This window comes from Manis pentadactyla, chromosome 3 (assembly GCF_030020395.1).
Source record: "Manis pentadactyla isolate mManPen7 chromosome 3, mManPen7.hap1, whole genome shotgun sequence".
In the NCBI taxonomy this organism is placed as follows: Eukaryota; Metazoa; Chordata; class Mammalia; order Pholidota; family Manidae; genus Manis; species Manis pentadactyla.
Genome location: NC_080021.1, coordinates 50,387,733 through 50,407,447, shown reverse-complemented (window position 1 = coordinate 50,407,447; position 19,715 = coordinate 50,387,733). Strand labels below are relative to the sequence as shown.

The 19,715-nt window shown below is 35.8% G+C and overlaps 1 long non-coding RNA gene across 1 annotated transcript in view; it reads right to left on the bottom strand.

The window, feature by feature from the left end:
* Positions 1 to 19,314, bottom strand: part of LOC118935812 (uncharacterized) — a 28,479-nt gene extending 9,165 nt beyond the window's left edge. The window contains exon 1 of the long non-coding RNA XR_008996768.1: positions 19,226 to 19,314. This is a non-coding gene — a long non-coding RNA (uncharacterized LOC118935812). The remainder of the gene's footprint in view (positions 1 to 19,225) is intronic.
* Positions 19,315 to 19,715: the final 401 nt, after the last annotated feature.

Genomic DNA, 19,715 nt, shown 5'->3' with positions numbered 1-19,715 from the left:
ACTACCTTTGTACAGAGTGCTAGTTGTCTCTTATTATTGATTCTCCCTTTGTTTTAAAGTAATAGACCTAATTTTTAGCTCAGTGTATGGTCTTTTGGGAAAACACACACACAGACACACACACACACACTTCTCAGGCTCTCTTGCCCATAGGTGTGGCCATATCAGTAAGTTGTAGCAAATGAGATGCAAGTGGGAGTAATGCATGCAATTTTCTGGAAACAGCCTTAAGAGCAAAGAGAACACCTACCTCAATGCCCTCCCTGCTTTCATTGGCTGCAGTACAGACATTATGACCTGATCTAGTGCAGCCATATTGGACCATAAGGTGTGCCTGGGAATAAAAGTCACACCTAATAAAGCAATGACACTCATGAAGCTTGGGTCCCTGACACTATAGAGCATCATTCCAGTCCCTGATATTTGTATCAGTGAGAACAAACGCAGTGGCTTAAAACAAGAAAGATTCATTTCTTGTTCATACTATTTTTCCATCTTGGATCACCACAGTTTGCTCCACTCCAAGCTGACCTGAATTGGAGGCCAAGGCTGATAGGGCCTTCCCAACATTAGAGCATCTTCTTCAGAGGCAAGAAAAAAGAACACGACAGAGTGTTCATTAGGTCTTAAAGGCTTCTTCCCAGGAATGACACATTACTTCCACTCAAATTTAATTGACTAAAACAAGTCGTATGGTCACATCTCACATCAAGGGCATGGAGATGTATAATGCTACCCTGTACCTGGAAGGAGAAGAATCAGAAACTGCAATAAGCACACTAATGATGATTACAACCTTCTACTATGGGACATTTAAGTGAGAAAAAACATTTCAACTTCTTAAAGCCACTGTTACATTGTTTCCTATACCTCATGATTCAACCTAAGCTTAGCTAAAATTCTATGAGAGAGTGTGAGTTATAAAGATTAAAGTAGGCGTAATACATGAAGTGTCTGGCACAGCCTGACACATGATATGCATTGGATAAAAATAAGACACAACACCACCATTTTCATTACATTAGGGCATTGCAGTAACCAGAGATGAATGCTTAAACTGTGATTAGAGAAGTCACATTCCTGTTCCATGTATTTGATATCCCTAAGTCAAAAATCATTGTCCAAAAACTAACAGTGAGGAAAGTAATGTGTTTGGCAGCTGGAGTTTCGGCACGAATGTGGGTGTAAGGAAGCCCTCCTGCTGGAGCTGTCAGTACTTCTCAGTTGGAACATCTAAGGAGCCTGTTTCATAAGAACATGATGAAGTACATCTCTCTGTGCCAAAATGTAGCACCTCAAAGAATTTCTAGCTTACAAGTGAAGATGCATTGTTTAGTGCATTTTCTCAATTTTTCCCACAAGGGAAAAGAGAACCTCTACAAAAATCTCAACACACATTCTCACCTCCATACAGACACACACAGTTTCTGATTTAACCTTAAGGTTTTAAGATCTTGTAGAAGCTAAAAATACACACCCTCTGAGAAAAGTTTAGGACCCCAGATTTAATTCCATACCATAGTGTGTCTTTCTTGAAGACTCTTGAATCAAGATATGAGGAAGGAATCATAATGAGCAATGGTAATTTATTGTTTCCTTTTTTAAAAAATCATCCAGCACCATTATTTTACCTGTTTTTACTTTTAAATTAATTTTTACTTCTGCAACAAGGAAAAAAAGACAATATAAATCTCCTCCTAACAGGCTAGAATATTACATTACCTGTTGTGTCAAGGAAAGAATGTCACATTCCCACATCTTGTTATACATAGTACACTGGTTATAGTGTCCGAAGCTTTATTTTCTACTAACTCCAACTTTTTTTCCATACAACCACATGCAGAAATGTTTCCTCTGCCCAGGACACAATTATCCACAGTGACCCAAAATGATGTCTCTATAAAGGAAATCTGATCATGATTCATCCCTATATAAAACTCTGAAATGGAATAACAACAACAAAAAAAGTCTACTTTTCCAGTCCTCTTCTTTTGAGAGCCTATAGTTCGTATTACTGATTGTTGGAATCTGTTCAGGAATTTTGGAGTCAGGAAACACTGACTTTAGCTATCTTGAATTCATTTCTCAAATGTAATTTTCTGATGTGCAAAATCAAATGCATTGTACGCTCATACTCACTGTATTAGATTCATTCACTAATAGCAAAAGTGATTTGTTTTATAAGCAATTATACAGATAGTGTGGGACTTTTAAAACAACTATTGTTCTTTATAACATCCACCCTAAAGATCTTGGTAATTGAATCCCAGTTTATAACCTTTGTGTATTTCCATCTAAACCCTCATTGGCATAGAGTATAAATAACAGGAAAACAAAATTAGAGAAACCGATATGGGATATTGACTGACTTAGTTTACGATGTTAAAACAGCAAAAAGAAAGAAACTTCACCTCTAAATAAGATGTAGGAAATAACTGCAGGTCAACTCTTTCATTGCCATAACTAAAGATAGCTGGATAAATTACAAAACTCAGGTTTTAAAAGGTTTCATGGATTTCTGTAAGCAAGGAGGATTATTAGATGAACTAAAATACTGGAAAAAATAAAACTCTTTCAAGATATGCTGATTATTACCAGCTATTTCTTTTCTCTTTGGGCATTTAGCAATCCCGTGTGTAAGATTACTGTACTTGACAACACTTCAGGCTTTCCCAGGCAGTAAGTCTCCAATGGGGAAAGGAGACATCAGCAATATTTTAAGCAGCCACAATGAGCTGGTGAGGAAATACTGGGGCTTAAAAGTTCTAAAGTTCTAACATTATCAGGAAAATTTTAAAAATATATGCTATATGAGACTGCAATAAGCCAAGGGCTTACCATAAAATAATAGTGAGAGAATGTATAGCAGACTAATAAAATGAAAAAAAAATGGAATATTAAAAACTTCATTAATTTAAAAGAAAGCAAGAGGAAAAGAACATCAAAGAAGTGGGCCAAATGCAGGTTATTAATAAGGTAATAATATAAATCCAAATGTATTAATTAAATTAAAAGTAATTGGAACAAATACTTTAATTAAAAGAATAGGATTATAAAGAGAGATTAGGATTTAAACCTTACTATACACTTCTTGAAGTAAAAAAACTTTAAATGTGAAATTATAGAAGGAGTGAAAGCAGAAAGATGGGAAAAGAAAGACCTTGACAGTTCTAACCATACAAAAGCTGGTTTACCTATACTAATATCAAGGTAGACATGAAGTCAAGAAGTATTATGAGAGGTAAAGAGGAATAGTTCCTAATGAAAATGGGGCACTCCATCAGGAAGATATCACAATTAATAGAAAAATTCACAATCAGGGGTGGAGACTTCATTCATTTCTCTCAGTAAGTGATAGAAGAAACAATAAATATATAGAAGATCTGAACTAGTCTGTTAAAAAATTTGGGCTGATTGCTGTATGGAGAATGCTACATCAATGATAGAATTCATTAGTTTTTCAAGGACAAATGGAACACTTACCAAACCCTATACTGGGTCTTAAAGAATGCCTCAAAAATATACAAAAGATTAAATTATTCCAAATATGTTTTTGACCATAATAGTTTAAATAGAAATATATAACAAGTATATACCAAGAAAAAACCCAAGGACTTGAAAATTGAGCAGTATACTAAGTAATCCATGGTCAATGAAGAAATAAAAATAGAAATTAGAAGACACTTGATGTGAATCATAATGAAGATTTGATGTTTGATATACTAAAACAAGATGGAGGATGATATCAGTAAGATAGTGGAATAGGAGATTCCATCTCCCATACTCCTACATAAACACTGACTTTAATAACCACTCATGAATGAGAGTATTTATATGGGAGCTTAGGAGTTCAACTAAAAGGTTTCAGCAACCTTTGGAGGAAAATCATCTAGAAACAGATGTATTCAAGAGAATATGAACAGCTTCATTTACCTACATTACTCCACCCCCAAGGCTGCACACCTCAGTGCCAAGAGAGACCCCTTCAGCCCACCATTTCTCTTGTGGGAGAAAATGAGAGCAAAGTGAGCACCCAGCTCTCCTAGTCTTATGGGATGCTACCTGGGAAGCCCAGTTCTGTCTCACCCTATGCAAAACACTGAGCAGGTTAATGTAGTTGAATAGTCTGGAGAAGGCTAGGAGTAGATAAAAGGGGTAGGGACTTACAGCAACCAGCAGATGAATTTCAACAACACTACATATCCTACTTACAGGCTTGTAGCCCCCTTCAGAAAGTCATAGGTCATCTCATTTGTGGACTTCCACAGGTAGAACACAAGGTCCCACAGGTGGCATATGTGAGCTCCTACAGACAGTGCATGAAAGCAGAAAGCTTTCGCCCTAAGATCAAAAACAAGAGAAAGATGCCCATTCTCACCACTTTTATTCAACACAGTAATGGAAGTACTGGCCAGAGCAATTAGACATCCAAACTGGGAATGAAGAATAAAATTGTCTCTTTTTGAAGAAGACATGAACTTATATAAGAAAATAGCAAAAATACCACCCAAAAAGTTACAACTAATAATCAAAATCAGTAAAGTGGCAAGAAATGCACATATAAAAATAATTGTGCTTCTATTGAGTAACAATGAACTTATTTTCAAAAAACAAATCCAGAAAAATTCTATTTTCATTAGCATCAAAAAGAACAAAATACCTAAGAAGCATTTAACTAAAAAGGTGAAGGATCTGTACCCTGAAAATAATAAGACACTGATGAAAAAAATTGATAACACAAATAAATGGCCTAACAATAGATATATAGATCATGGAACAAAACAGAGAGCCCAAAAATATTCACACACTTATATAGTTGATTACTATATGAGAAGGGAAGCAAGAATATACAATGGGCAAAAGACAGTATCTTCTTCAAAAAATAGTGTTAGGAAAACTGGACAGCTATATTCAAAAGAATGAAACTGGACCACTGTCTTACACCATACACAAAAATAAATTTGAAATGGACTGAAGACCTAATATAAAAACTAAAACCACAAAACTCATAGAAGAAAACATAGGCAGTAAAGTCTTGAACATCGTCATTAACAATGTTTTCCTGGATATGTCTTCCTTTGCAAGGGAAACAAATGCAAAATTAAGTAAGTGGGATTATATCAAACTAAAAAGCTTCTGGATAGCAAAGGAAACCATCAAGAAAATGAAACAGAAACCTACTGTATGGAGGAAGATATTTGTAAATGTTACATCTAATAAGGGTTAGTATCCAAAATACATAAAGAACTCATACAAATTAATAGAAAAAAATAATCCAGTTGAAAATGGGCAGAATTGTAACTTATGTGACAAGTGATAGAAAACTGTTCATATCTGCAGATCTTATAAACATGCTTTGGGAAAATTACTCCAAGAAAATTATATGAAAGAAAAATAATAATGATGTCTTCTTACTGGTTTTCCCAGCTCTTGAGGGTTTACATAGCATTTTCATATGCTGTTTGTAAAGAGATATTTGAACTATGTTATTCTTATTAGCAAAAAATGGTAAAGAGCATAAATGGCCAACATACTAATAGAAAGGAACAAAGCATAGTTACCAAGATTATAAGGAAGTTGATATGTTGGAAGCTGAGTGTAAGATGATGTTAAAGGAAAAACAATACAGAATTCAAAATAGTACATAATGACAACAAAATGTATATGAATGAATACTGAAGATCAGAAATATAGTGCATTTATAGATGTGTGGGTAAAATTGCGATATTTCCAGAATCTTTCACCTGGCCTTAGTGCATCTCCATATCAATAGGTGATTATAAGGGGAAGCGAGGGCATATCTGGACCAGAGAGATTGGGTGGGGTCCCCTTTTGCAGCTGTGTTGTGAAAGACATGGACAAGGAGAAGCAGATGACTGCTTATAAGCAACAAACGGGTTTATCCCACTTTATTTACTTATTTCTGCTTCAAAGGTAATTTGCCCCAGGATGGGAACTTATTTTCCCCCCAGAGTTATATCTGGTGGTAGTCAGCAGGCCCTCTGAACCCAAAATCTGTCTTCATGGGTATGATGCTTGGGTGGGCTTCCCCTAGACTTGTTGGGGAGATACCTGGAAATGCCCCTGTGGATGGTGGGGAGGCCCCAGTGGCTGTAGTGATGGACAGTGCAGTTTCACCCAGGAGCCCCCTATCTGTGGTGCTTCCAACTGGGGAGTCCCCAGTGAGAAACTGGTCTAGGATAAATCACCTCCTAGATAGGTGGGTGCTTCCCCACAACTGGGGAAGGGTGGAAACACCAGAAGCTGAAGAATTAGTCTTCCATGAGATAGAAGACTGCTTAGAGGCCCTGAGTGGCCATGTAGCAGCCAGGACTGTGGGATGTTTGTTTTTCAAAATAGTAGAAAGTGTTATTGAGGCAAGAGATACACTTCGGCAAGAGAGAGACACACTTCAGCGTCATCTGAAAGAGCTAGGTTATGACTTGTGGGATGCCCTTAAGAAAGAAAGACAATTATTGAGAAGAGAGGTTGTGCTCCTGGAAGATATGTTTGCAGCAAGGAAGGAGGCTGCAGAAGAATCCATGTTGCAGGAGGCCACTGGGGAGGGGAAGGAAAGAGCAGTTCCTTCAGCCTTGAAGATGGTAGAGGAGATTTTGGGAGAGGATGAGGGGCTGGGGCTAAGTGCAGAACTGTTACCGAGGCCACCAACGGAGGCACCAGCCTCTCCTGTATTAAAGGCCCGCCCAGTTGTAATTAAGAAGGTAAAAATGCAACAACCACAGGCTCCTTAGGGGGAGGAGCCACCCCTTCCCCAGATTGTGGAGCACTCCATTCTCCACCCCATACCCAGGATGAGCTGGTGGACATGAGCTTTTGGTTTTGGCAGAATAGGTCAGAACCTCTGCCTACATGGCTTTTGTGTCTTTGTGTCTCTGGAATATGGGGGTGGAAAATATTGTTTTGTCAGGGTCTGAAATGGGTAGACTGTCTTCCCTGATGACTCACTGTTCCTTCTGGCAGTGGTTGCAAAGTGCCCATCGCACCTCAGGGAATTGGGTGCTTCTGGATTGGCTGACAGCAGCCATCAGGGCAGTTTGGCCTAATCAGGGTGATTTACCATACTTACTCACTAGCCGGAAAACATATGCAGAGCTCCAGCAGGTGTTACAGGAACTGGGCATGAAAAATATCATCTATAATATGGACCCCCAGGATCCTGATGAGGAGTTCTCACTGTAGGAATGAGAAATCTGATGCTCTATACAGCTCCCCCATCTCTCTATGGGTCCCTAGTGACCTATTCTTGGCCTCCCACATAGGGTGACCCATAAGTGAGGCTACTTGTACTTTAGCAGATCTGGGGGAGGTTGAAACAATAAGAGCATGGAAGGAAGTACATGCTGTGACTGAAAGGAGAGGTGATAGAATGATGAAACAGCATTTTGGAAACAGAGCTGAGGGTCTAGCTTGGGGAAAGTATACTGCAATCTGTTCTATCTACTGGGAACAGCATCACATAATGATTATTGATTTAAGGTGTATGCTATGTTGTGGGTAAAATGGCAATATTTCCAGAATCTCTCACCTGGCTTTAGTGCATCTCCACATCAATATGTGTTTCCAAGGGGTAGAAAGAAGTAGTCCATCTCCATATCAATAGGTACAAGGCAATTTTACAATAGGCACAAGGCAATATTACAAGGGCAAGTGAGGGCTTATCTGGACTGGAGAGGTTGGGTCACCTCTTCTGCAGCCGGGTCACCAGAGACACGGGCGAGCAGAAGTGGACAACTGCTTAGAAGTAATCAATGGTTTCTCCCACTTTATTTACTGATTTCTGCTTCAAATGTAATTTTCCCCAGGCTGGGAACTTATTTTCTCCCAGAGTTACAATATGTTACCTGTGTCTGGTCAATTTACCCATTCTGCTACCTATTCTGCATTCTTGTAGGAATAGTTTCTAATGAATAGTTTTCATGTCAATATTGCTCTCAGATCCAGTTTGAGGAAATCCAACTTAAGACATATACATTAAAAGAGAAAATGAAAAATAAAATAAATCATAAGATCTCTCAATAATTCAAAAGAGTACTTATAAAATTCATGGCCTACTAAAAAATTAATATATTACAAATAGGCAGAAAAGTCCTCTCTCTATAAAGTATATTTATCAAAAAGCCTCCACAAACACCACACTTAATAAACATTTAAAACTTTCCTTCTGAGATGGTGATTGAGACAATAACATTCACTATCACCACTCTAGACAACTGTATTCCCAGCCAGTGCAATCCAGAAAGAAGAAGAAAAAAAAAAGACATAGGGATTTGGAAGGAAGAAACAAAATTCACAATTCCAAGATAACATGATTGCATACTTAAGTTGGAAGTGGAGGTAGAAGGAATCAAAAAACTACTAGAATTAGTAGGTGACTTTACAAAGGTTATAGGATTAATAGTCCATTTAGAAACTCACTTATAATATGTAAGCATTAAACATAGAGAAAAAATATTTTTTAAATATAAAATATCTAGCAATGTATTTAATTAAACTTTGTAAGCTCTTTCATTAAAAACTATAAAACATTGCTGGGAAAAATTAAAGAAGATCTAAATAAGCAGATATATTCATATACTGGTAACCCCAATATTATCAATATGCAAATTCCTCCAAATCTATAGGTTCAATGCAATACCAATCAAAAGTCCAGTAGTTTTTCTTTTGAAGAAAATGTCAAGTTGATTCTAGAATTTATATGAAAATACAGAGGACAACCAAGAAAAGACAGGTCAAGCTTAAAAGAGAAAAAAAGTGGAAAAATTATACCACCAGATAAAAAGAACCATTATAAACAATATGACAGTGGTGCAATAACAGACAATCAGACCAATGGAACAGAATAGAGAACATGAAACAAGCCCCACTCTATATATGGTTGCCTAATTTGTAGTAGAGTGGAGGGAATCTATGATCTTTTCAAAAAATGGTTCTTACTCATTCATATATAAACATTGGGAAAAAAAATATGTGGCTGGAAAAAAAAAGCTTGCCCAGATGGACTGTAAATCCAAATGTGAAAATTAAACAAGAAAGCTTCCAGCAGAAAACAATGGAGAACCATCTTGTGACTTTCGAATAGGTTAACATTTTATTGAAATGCTATAAAAAAACAACACAAGATGAAAAAAGTTGGTAAACTGTATGTCAAAAGACACCATTAAGGAAAGAAAATTCAACTCGATATTGAAAAAAGATATAAAATATTTGCAATTTTATTGCAAAGAACAAGAAAAAGAGACGACCGAGAAAAAAAAAAATGGGCAAAAGACTTGAAAGATATTTTATAGAAGACAATATCCACGGCTAATAGACATGTGTAAAGATAGAAACATCAGGGAAAACAAAAATCAGATTGATATATCACTACACATTCATCATAATGGCTAAAATTTTTAAAAGACAAAAAATAGAAGTTTGACAAGTTTATGGAGTAGCTGAAATTGTCCTAGATTCTGATATGAATGTAAATCAGTAAAACCACTTTGGAAAATCACCTGTTTACTTCTGCCAAACATATGCATACCCCATGACTCAATGTAATCCACAACAAAAACAAGGTAATCATTACAAAAATGAGTTTATGGTAATATTATTTGCTCATAATAATAACATTTATAATAGTTTATACTGGAAAAGCTTAACTAGACATCAATAGTTGAAGGGATAAATACATTTTGGTGTCCACACATTGGATAGTGTACAAAATGGGGATATATCATTTACAATTACTCTTAATAATATAGAAGAATTCAGAAATATAATATTGAATGGGCCACATAAGGTAGACATAAGTACATATAAATTCCATGATTCCATTTATTAAAGTACAAAAAAAACCAAAATTAATGTATATCATTAGAAACCATGGAGGTAGTGTCTAGAAGAAGCACATAGGAGGGTCTTGGGTCCTGCTGTTTCGTTTATTTGTTTCTAGATCTGTTACTATACAGGTTTGTTTGCATGGTGAATGAAGTATGCATTTGTATTGTATACTTCACTAAAAGGTTTTATAAAACAAAAATGAAATTTGTCTGAGTTTCCAATATCTTTATTGGTGATGTTCTATAAAACCTCTGTTTTTCTAATTTGATAATGGCAGATTTCCTTTATCCTTTTCTTTTCCCAATTTCTTTCCTGTATAAGGAAATGGCTATGATAGTCAAAAGGACAGTCAACTGATGATTTGAGAATATAACATGTTCTTTAGGGGGGAAAAGTTAGGAAACTGTCAATATTGGTTTAATAAAATGGTGAAGGGTCAGGAGTAAAAGAAAGAAAAGGAAATTAGATCTCAGAAAAACACCGAAAGTGGAAGGTTCCACAGCCCTGTAGTAAGTTCTCAGCATTTCATTTTATCACTCAGCATATAAAGTAGGTATTATGGCAGCTCCTCTCACTCACAGTTTCTTTCTGCCTGCTGAAATCCCTTAGTTCTCAAGTGTCATTTTTAACTTTATCACTCATTGATGAATTATTTGCCAAGAATATTCAATTCCATTATCATTTCAGCCTTGAAAAGGATAAGGTCTGTGATTTTACAATCATGAAGCTCTTCTGAAAGTTATCCTTACCTCCCTTTCCTAAGATTGCAAAAGGAAAAGAACTTGTAACTTAATGTTTAGTACTATAGGATTTATTTTATTTACAATGCCTTAAAGATCTTGAAGTTCTAAGATTTCTAGTTTGGTTTTATTATTAGAATTCATAATTTATCACATTATTGACATTAAGGTACAGATGTTAAACAATTACTATAGCAGTATTTGGATGAGCTGAATGTATTTTAATTGAATTGTTCTCCATTTCCCACCCTCCATCCCTTCATTGTATACATCATTTTTATTTTGCATATATCCTCCCATCTTTTATAGTATATGTTTATATATTTATCTTCTAAGATAAAAATCCACATTATTTATGACAATTCTTAGAAATTACTGTAAATTTTTTAAATGCACAGTATGATTTATGTTTTAGTTCTATGCCTTGGCTAACTGTTTTAATTAACAAATGTCAAGTGCACCCTAAGTTAACTAACTCAGACTCTATGAAAGTCAAATCTGTTTTAACAAACTGAATTTCCTAGAAAACTGATACAGAATTTTTCCATGGGTGTTTCACCCTTTTTTAATCTATCTTATGTGTCTTTTATCTCTGTGTAGAAAGAAGACCAAAAGTTAAAATGTCTTTTGACCTAACTTAAAAAATATATAGTTTCAATTTATACTTCAATATGTCATAATTGATCAACCCTCTTTTCCTATTTAAAATATTTTATAGAGACATCACTGATAGATGAGTATCATGGTCATACTTAGGAAGTAAAGATATGGACAAAATAATACAGTATGGTTCCCACTCCTTCTTAAGATATACCATTAAAAAATAGGCCTGAGAATCACAAAAGTACAGTGAGATGTGGAAGTTGTAAGAGTTTTAAACTGCTACTTTAAATTTGCTAATAAAATTGGATTTTTAGGGCTCATGTGCATTTCTCAAAAATAGCTTCCTACATATTGGCCAAGACAATTTTAAACATCTGTAAAGAGCTTAACTAAACTTCAGACTGGCTTTTCCGGACTTTTGGCCCTGAATTCCCATTTCTTAAAGCATTTATTTAAAAAAAAACTTGTCATTGTAAATTTGTATTTGCCTCTTTGAGATGCAAACCTTTTTTAAAGCCTCTTGAGAGTTTTATAATCTAGGAATGTCCATTCACAAGGACTCGTGAACCTTCTCTCCGAAATGTTTATCAAGGGAGCTGTACCCCATCTCCCATTCTCTGTGGGGGATAGAAGCCTAACTTTGGTGGATGCTTTGATCCTGGTTGTAAAACTACCTCCCGTCATAAAAATACTAGAAAGTTTACTTTTTCTTGGGGTAAGCCAATTAACAACACAGATGGCCTGTGTTCTCCCCCTTTCTGTAGAGCTTAAAAATCATCCCACTCTTTTTTTCAGTGGAATTAAATTCAAACTGTCTCTCTTCCCTACTGAAGTGGCCTTGAGCAAAGTCTCCCTTGCCTGTTCAACTTTGGTGGAATTTTTGCTTTCACAATATTGATAGAGGGCAGAGACAGGAGACAAGCATCAAGATTAATTGTCCAAAAAAGCTGAGATATAAAAAATATATATAGTAAGAACAGGAGGTATTCAATTTTAAAACCAAGATTTCGTTTTAAAAACCAGAAAGTTAGGAAGATTCCTAACATATTCTTTAGCAAACAGATAATAACTCAGCCCACTTTGGGAGCAGGGCAGGCAGCCCTGATTGATATGTTCCCTCCCAGAGGGAAGCTGCTATCCTAGGCAGCAACGGGATCAGTAAATTTCTTGTATTAAGTTAACTTTGCCTAATTACCTGGAGGACTGATAATAGAAGAGACTGAATGTCTCTCACCAGAGATAAGCATTTTGAGAACACTCTACAAGTTTTCACCCCCTGGCCCTTCGAAAAATTCTTAAAAGAGGGAACCCCCAACCTTTCTGGGTGCCCCCTCTTTGAGGATGACCGCACTTTTTCTCTCTTTAAGTGCGCAACTTTAAATAAAGCTTTCTCACTGCCCAACTTAATTGTGTTTTGTCTCTGTACTTTTCTAGTGGTAAGCGTCTTTGTTTCTTTGCTATTTCATTCTAAGTCTTCGCTTAGTCTCCGCTTTTCTCCTGTTAAGCAGGGAGGAGCTGCTGAGAGCTCAGACTTGGATCTGCAAGTTCCCATTGCCTGGGTGACCCGGAGGGAACTGCAGCCCCAGGAGGGTGCCTGAAAACCTCCCTTCTTTGGGAAGCTCTCAGAACATAATCTCACTCTATCCCATGTTCCGCGGCTCTCCAAATTCCGGGCTGGTAGGGGCTAGTCCCGCGCCGGGCAGATCCAATCCAAGCAGACACAGGACTTCAAGTGACCCTGGCTTTAAGAGATGGCAAGGGAATCTGCCCTGTGCTGAGAAAAAGTTGAGCAAACATTCTCTTTCCCTCTGCAGTTTCCTGTTCTCAGCTGCCTGCAAGGCAGCTATCATTCCCTGATACTCTCGCTTTAATACCTTCCTTACCTACACTCTTAGGACCTCGTCAAGAATTATTTCTCTTTCAGAGCCAAGAACCCTCCCCCGCCCGGTCCAGGTTGGAGTTTCACCTGGTGCGCAGGGAGAGACCTCCCAGATGCAGCTGCCTAGCAACAGTACTACCAGAATAACTACCACCTGACAAAGATTCACAACTGATGTATTTTATTGCTCTAATGAAAATTTTTGCATGAAATCTTTTATCAATAGGTAACTTCATTGGTTTATCTGAGATTATCAAGTGAGATACTAAATTATAAAATGAATATTTTTTAATTTTCAGATATTGATGGTATAATCCCAACTGACTTTTAACTAAATTATTCATAAAAGGAAGACAATTAGCATTTATTAAGCCTTTTGTTATGCCATGTATTATGTATAATTTAAAACTCTACAAAAAAGTTCTATCATTATTTACATTTTATAGATAACAAAATTGTGGCTTAAGGAAGTTAAAAGACTTGCCCAATGTCAGAAAACTAATAAATAATATTTTCAAAACCTAACCTAGGTATGTCTTATTTCAAAATGAATGTTTTTTTTCCATAAGGATACCTTCTAGCCTTAGAATCACAGAATCATTAATTTAAACAAACTAATTTAAGATTACTCTTTAGGAATTTACACAATTCATCAAGTATAAGTGTCTATAGGTATTTCATTTAAGTAGATATTAATTCCAAAAAAGTTTTCATAATCTGGAGGTTAGAATCTGATCAGTATTTGAAAGACTGGAAATTCAAATAAATCTAAACTCCTGATCACCAATGAATGCTAATTCATTCATTCCATAAATATGTTATTCATTTAAAAAACTGGGAAAGCCCATCAGAAAATTCTATCTGGTAATCAAAGGATGGAAGAATACTACCAAAAAATTCAAGAAGTTCAATAGAAGAGTTACTAAGATCAAGGAAGGAAACTTACCTAAATTGAACCTCTATAACTCAGTAACATAGCCTTGTTCTCTCCATCTCCACACTGCCCCTGGGGACTGACTACATCCCTTAAGAAATATCCTTGTATGGATATGGACTACCTCAAAGTGGCAGCTTAGGGTAACCATGTTAGTGACTGAATATTCTCGTGAGGTCTTAAAAACAAACCTTCAAACTCTCACCTGTCTTATTTCCATGTAAACTATGAAACAGATACTCTTTTTTTTTTTTTTAACTTATCACAGAGCCTTGTTTCATGACTGAATCTCTCACCCAGTTAGATTCCTACCTCTTGAAGGAAGATCAAAGGTAGGGTAGCGTGAGCATGGAGATCTTTAGCAGTGCCCTGCCCAGACTCCCTGTTCATGGTCAACGTACCCAACTCCCAGCTACGAAGAATATCCCAACCGAAGACTTGGCAGCTGCTTCCCTCGTGAGCTTGCCCTTGGTCAAAGGGAACCACCTTGCTCAAGGTTACACTTCCTCCCAGAGATGGTCATGGTCAGTGACTGGCTGATAAAAGAATACATAACTTGGGGACATCCTTGAAAGGCCACACCAACCCCAGAGCATGCGGTACAGCCAAGTTGCAGATATACTGCTGGTCAGCTTCTGCTTCTGCCATTTCCTGCTCTACTCATTTTGCTTTTTCTGAGAGATGTACTGACCAAGACCAAGTCCCGGTACTGTTTTATACGCAACCATGTATCTCATAGTTTCCAGGGAACCAAGTCTAAGGCATCACTTGAATTTTGAATGGCCTGGAACTCAAATTCTCTGGCATCTCCCTTTACATTCCATTTAGAAAATGATTTTCTATTTCATAATGGTACATTGTAGGTTTTTCTTTCTTAATTTAAAAACATGAAAATTGTTTTTTGCATTTATAACCATCTAATAATTCTGGCTTTTTTTATCTAACATTTGGTGAGGGTAGAGGCAAAGGTGGGAAGGTAGGGAGGGATAAAAGAGGCTAATTTTGCTACAGTTTAGTTCTTCCTTTTAGTGTCAGATGCTCAAATTTAAACAATTATATCAGAATTCAACAGAAATTCTCATTATAAATATAATGCAAACTCTTAAGAATCTGAAACAAACGTGTCAAAGGAAAAAGTCCCCCTTAATTTAGTTTGGGGACAACAAATAATGAATATTTGTGACACTCGTTGGTAGAGGCTTGTGGTAGTTGTATAATGCAGTCTCTAATAGAAATTGTCCCAAGACTCCAATGAAAATAGAAAAACTTGGGAGAAAAAAAGTCTTGCCTTTTAGCTATACTTAGATTCTTCCCCTGGCATTGCAGTGTATCCACATGAATAAAACAGTGTTTAAAACTCTGATAAGTCAAACACAGCAGACTACTGCAATACCTGGAAAATAACAGAGTCTCAACATATATTTTTAAGGGAAATGAATAATGGTTCATATGCAGTGGTGGAAAAACTATTAAAGGAACCACCAGGAATGAAGCAACATTTTCCCAGCCTGATTGCCTCTGCCCCAGAGGATGAGAAAAACATGTGCCTCAGCCATTTCTCTTTCTTTCTTTGCTTTTTTTGGGGGTGGGGGGAAGGGGGTTTGTGTTGTTTCTAAAGTTTTAATAGTGAATATGAAAAACACATTGAACTACATACCAAATGCATTGGATAATATAAAAATACAAAAATTCATTCAACAGTAAAATAGCAGCACCCATGTACCTATCACCCAGATTTAACAGATATTGGAATTTTGCAATATTTCCTTCAAAATTTTTATTTAGAAATAAATAATTTTATTTAGAAATAAATATAACAAGTGTAGATAAAATCCTATTCTTTTGTTCCGAATTTTCTCCCTCCTTCAACAAAAGATAACACTATTATGAATTGTATATATCATGCTCATTGAATCTTTTATATTTTAAAATGTTTACATGGTTTAAAATGCACATAAATGATGACATTATGATACATGCATTTTTGCAGTTAATTATTTTATCATAGCCATATGTAGATGTAATTTATATTAATTAGTATGCATTCCAAAAATAAATAAATCACAGCTTATTTATTCATTCTACTAAGGATAGTTGGGCTGTTCACACTGTTAAGACTCTTACAAATATTATTCTAATAAACATATTTATACATATTACCTTTGTAAATGAGTACACAGTTCTATCTATAAAATTTAGAGATAAAATTTCTGGGTTGTAGATTATGCATAGCTTCAGTTTCACTAGGTACTGACAGTTCTCTCACTGACAGTGTGGTTCTATCAACTTACATTCCCACCAGCACTGCATATTAATTTACCACCCCCCATCTTTGGCAAAACAGAGTGCTAACTTGAGCATGAATTGGTATCTCATTGTGGTTTAATTTAAATTTTCCCACCACTGGGGAAGTTAATCATATGTTTATTGGATATTAAAGTTTTCTTTTCTGTGATTTGCATGTTCATATCTTTTGCTTTTTATTGGTCATTTTTTTCTTATTGGTATGTAGGACTTTTTATTTAATATATGTGATATTGTATATATATACCCATGGATTGTTATGGTTGCTGCTATTCAAATGTTTTTAATTTTAATGAAATCAAATTGGTTCATATTTTCCTAAATGTCTTGTAATTTGTATATAATAGTGATTAAAAAGCATAGGCTCAGAAGACAGCCCTCCAGGATTGAAAACCCACCTGTCACATATTGAAGGAATGTTTTTTGCAATGTTAAATGCTACTTTGTCATCCAAGAACGGGCAATAATAGAATTTACTTCTAAGATGGTCATAAGGATTGAATTACTTAGCACATGTCAAGTGCTCAAAACAATAAGGCCTTAAAACAAGGAAAATAGTATTCTCAGTGAGCATTACTGGGTATTATAATTATTTGTAATAGTGTTGGTAGTACTAGTACCATTAAAGAAATATTTCTCAATTCCAAGAACATAAGGAAATATTTATCTGTTTATTTATTTACACAGCATCTTTTTTTACTAAGATATTTTTAGAACAGTTTAAGATTCACATATATTTATTTTGTTAATGTTCACTTTTGCTTTAAAAGAAGTCAAGGGAGATGAGGGTCCAACTGAGACAGGAGCCACTGAAGTCAAGTTTTAGCAGAAGATTTGCATGTTAGTATGATAGCACTGTGGGAGGATAGATTGGAAAGAAGACTAGAGGCAGGAAAAACAGTAAAGTTATTGTCATAGTACAGGAGAGAGGTATAGATACTTGAAACTAGGTATCTGCAGTGAATTGTCAAGTCTTGTTTCTGATTAACTGGGGAGGGGAGGGGAGGCTAAAACAACTGCTGGATTTCTGGTCGGGTGACTAGGTGGATCAGTGCAATTCACCAAGCTTTTTCAAGGGATCCTATTAAAATCTATCTTTGTTGGCTAGTTATACTCAGCAGCCATAAGCAGAAACAGTTGATTACTACTTGATATATTTAATGTGTGTGTGTGTGTGTGTGTACACACACACACACGAAATATTCCTATAAGATCCCGGTATACACTAAAAGCATCAAGACTTTGCATAGGAACACATTATTAGCTTACAGCTAATAGATTCACTTCAGAATCTATTAGCGGTGAAAAAAAAAAGGCACTGAAAGGTAGAGACTTCATCTACCTTTAATATCTTGCTATACAGTACTTTTCTTGGCTATTAGTTATTTGACATGGGACATTTGAACAAAATCAATATCTGAGAGTAATAAAAATTTATTAGGGACTTATACAAATAGCAAAGCCTCATAGACATGGCCATAAGCAAGACAAACAAGGTTGCCTTCTTCATTCACTAACTTCTAGGGTCCTCTACTATGTTATTATATTACATATGTGTAATTTATGCTTTTAGGATCACAGCAACCTGAAGACTAAAATAAGGTCACAATTGGAACTAATATTTCTCTATTTGTAACTTTCCCTGAACTAAAGGTATCTCAGCCTCACTTAAATTCTTCTAAAATAGTTTTAAGAATCTCCAAGAGGTGTCTCACATCTATCTTTCATACAAATTTCCTGGGATTCTGACCCCTCATGCTCTTACTTCAGCTCTCCATAGTGAATTTGGTCACCACTGTGCCAAGACCTACAGCAGTTAAGCTGCCACTGCCTGCCAAAGGTGTAGTGCTCCTGGTGCTTATTGTAGGCCAGGAGGCTGCTGATGTCTGCTCTGCTTGCCCATAGAGCACCCTTGCCTGATGTTGCTGAAGCTGTTAGCACACCATTTCCTTTCAACAGCCGTCAGATAACTTGTCTTCTTTTACAGCCAAAGCTGCTGGCTCAAATATGCTTTGCTCTTAAGCTCTTAAATGCATTTTATTGCACATATCTTTTCTTCTAGTAGGTCTATTTTACCACATGCCTTTTCCTTAGAATTAAAGACTGTGTCTAAGAAAGCTGTGTGGGAAGACAACTGCAATGATGAATGCTATACCATATTAAGAACCAGTTCATCCCTCCAGCCTTGACTACTGCTCTTGAAAACAAAGGCAAATTGACTCTTTTCTTCCAGAATTATTTGTTCCCAGAAGAAAGTTTAATTCTTCATGAAGATCCCTAATTGCTTTCTTCATCAATGCCCACAAATCCCTAATTAGTAAGATAACCAAATAAAATTCAAGCCGTATTTAGGAACTAAGCCACATATTTTTATATGGGTACTATTAAGATTTTTGTATGCCATAATCCTTTAAAAATTATTGTGGATTCAAAAGAACTAGGAAGTGAGTATAAAGAAAATATGATTATGTACCCTCTTTCTTTAACTTTGGGTTCTAAATTTTTATTGATAACTAAATTTTTGAAGGAGCCATTTGCTACAATGTGAGTCCAGTCTTTTAAAATATTATGGATGAGATAATAATAATAATAGATGTGATACACGTAAAGGTATTGATTACAAGAAAAGGTAAACATTTAACAGCTAGCATTCCAGGGAAGAATATGAAGCCCTTAATTATAATGTTTGATGGCTTTCATCTAGTTTGGCTGCTTGTAAGGTACAATGTGATGTCAGTGATCATGGAATTAGGAAGATATACAAACAATAGGGTCTCATAAACATGAGAGGAGTCAGGCACATCCCTGATTTAACTTTATTTTATGAAGTTTTTAAGAGGTTTTGGGAGAAATGGTTTGACCTGTAAAATATCCACACCTCCACACCAATACTAAGTCAAGCCATAACAGGAATATCCTTACCTCATTTTTTTCTGTAGAAGACAGCTTTTTCTTAAAAGAGAATCCCTCATTTTCCATCCTGAGAATTTTAGTTGACTGCCCAAATCATTACTGTGTGACAGAAAATAAATGTCAAATGTCTGAAGACTATCAGACTGGTGCACAGTCTACCAGGTTCATCTATTTTTTGGTTTTCCAGGAACTAAAAGGAAAAAGAAAAATTATTTCTTGCCTTGAATCATTCAAAGAAAGAGATGTAAGTGGATCTAGAATTTATTAACTCTGAAGTCTCTAAATCCTCCACTATTTGTGAGACAAACATTGCTTCCCAAAACTTAAAGCACTGTGTGAAAAGTAAAAACAGGTGACTGTCATATTCCTTTAACATGACTCTCTTGCTCAAAAATATTAGCTCAAATCCAGTCCTAGACAGCAAGTGAACAAATATCCAGGAGGCAATAAAAAGATGTAGCTTTAAATATACAATCTTCTTTTCTCTAAAATACAGGTT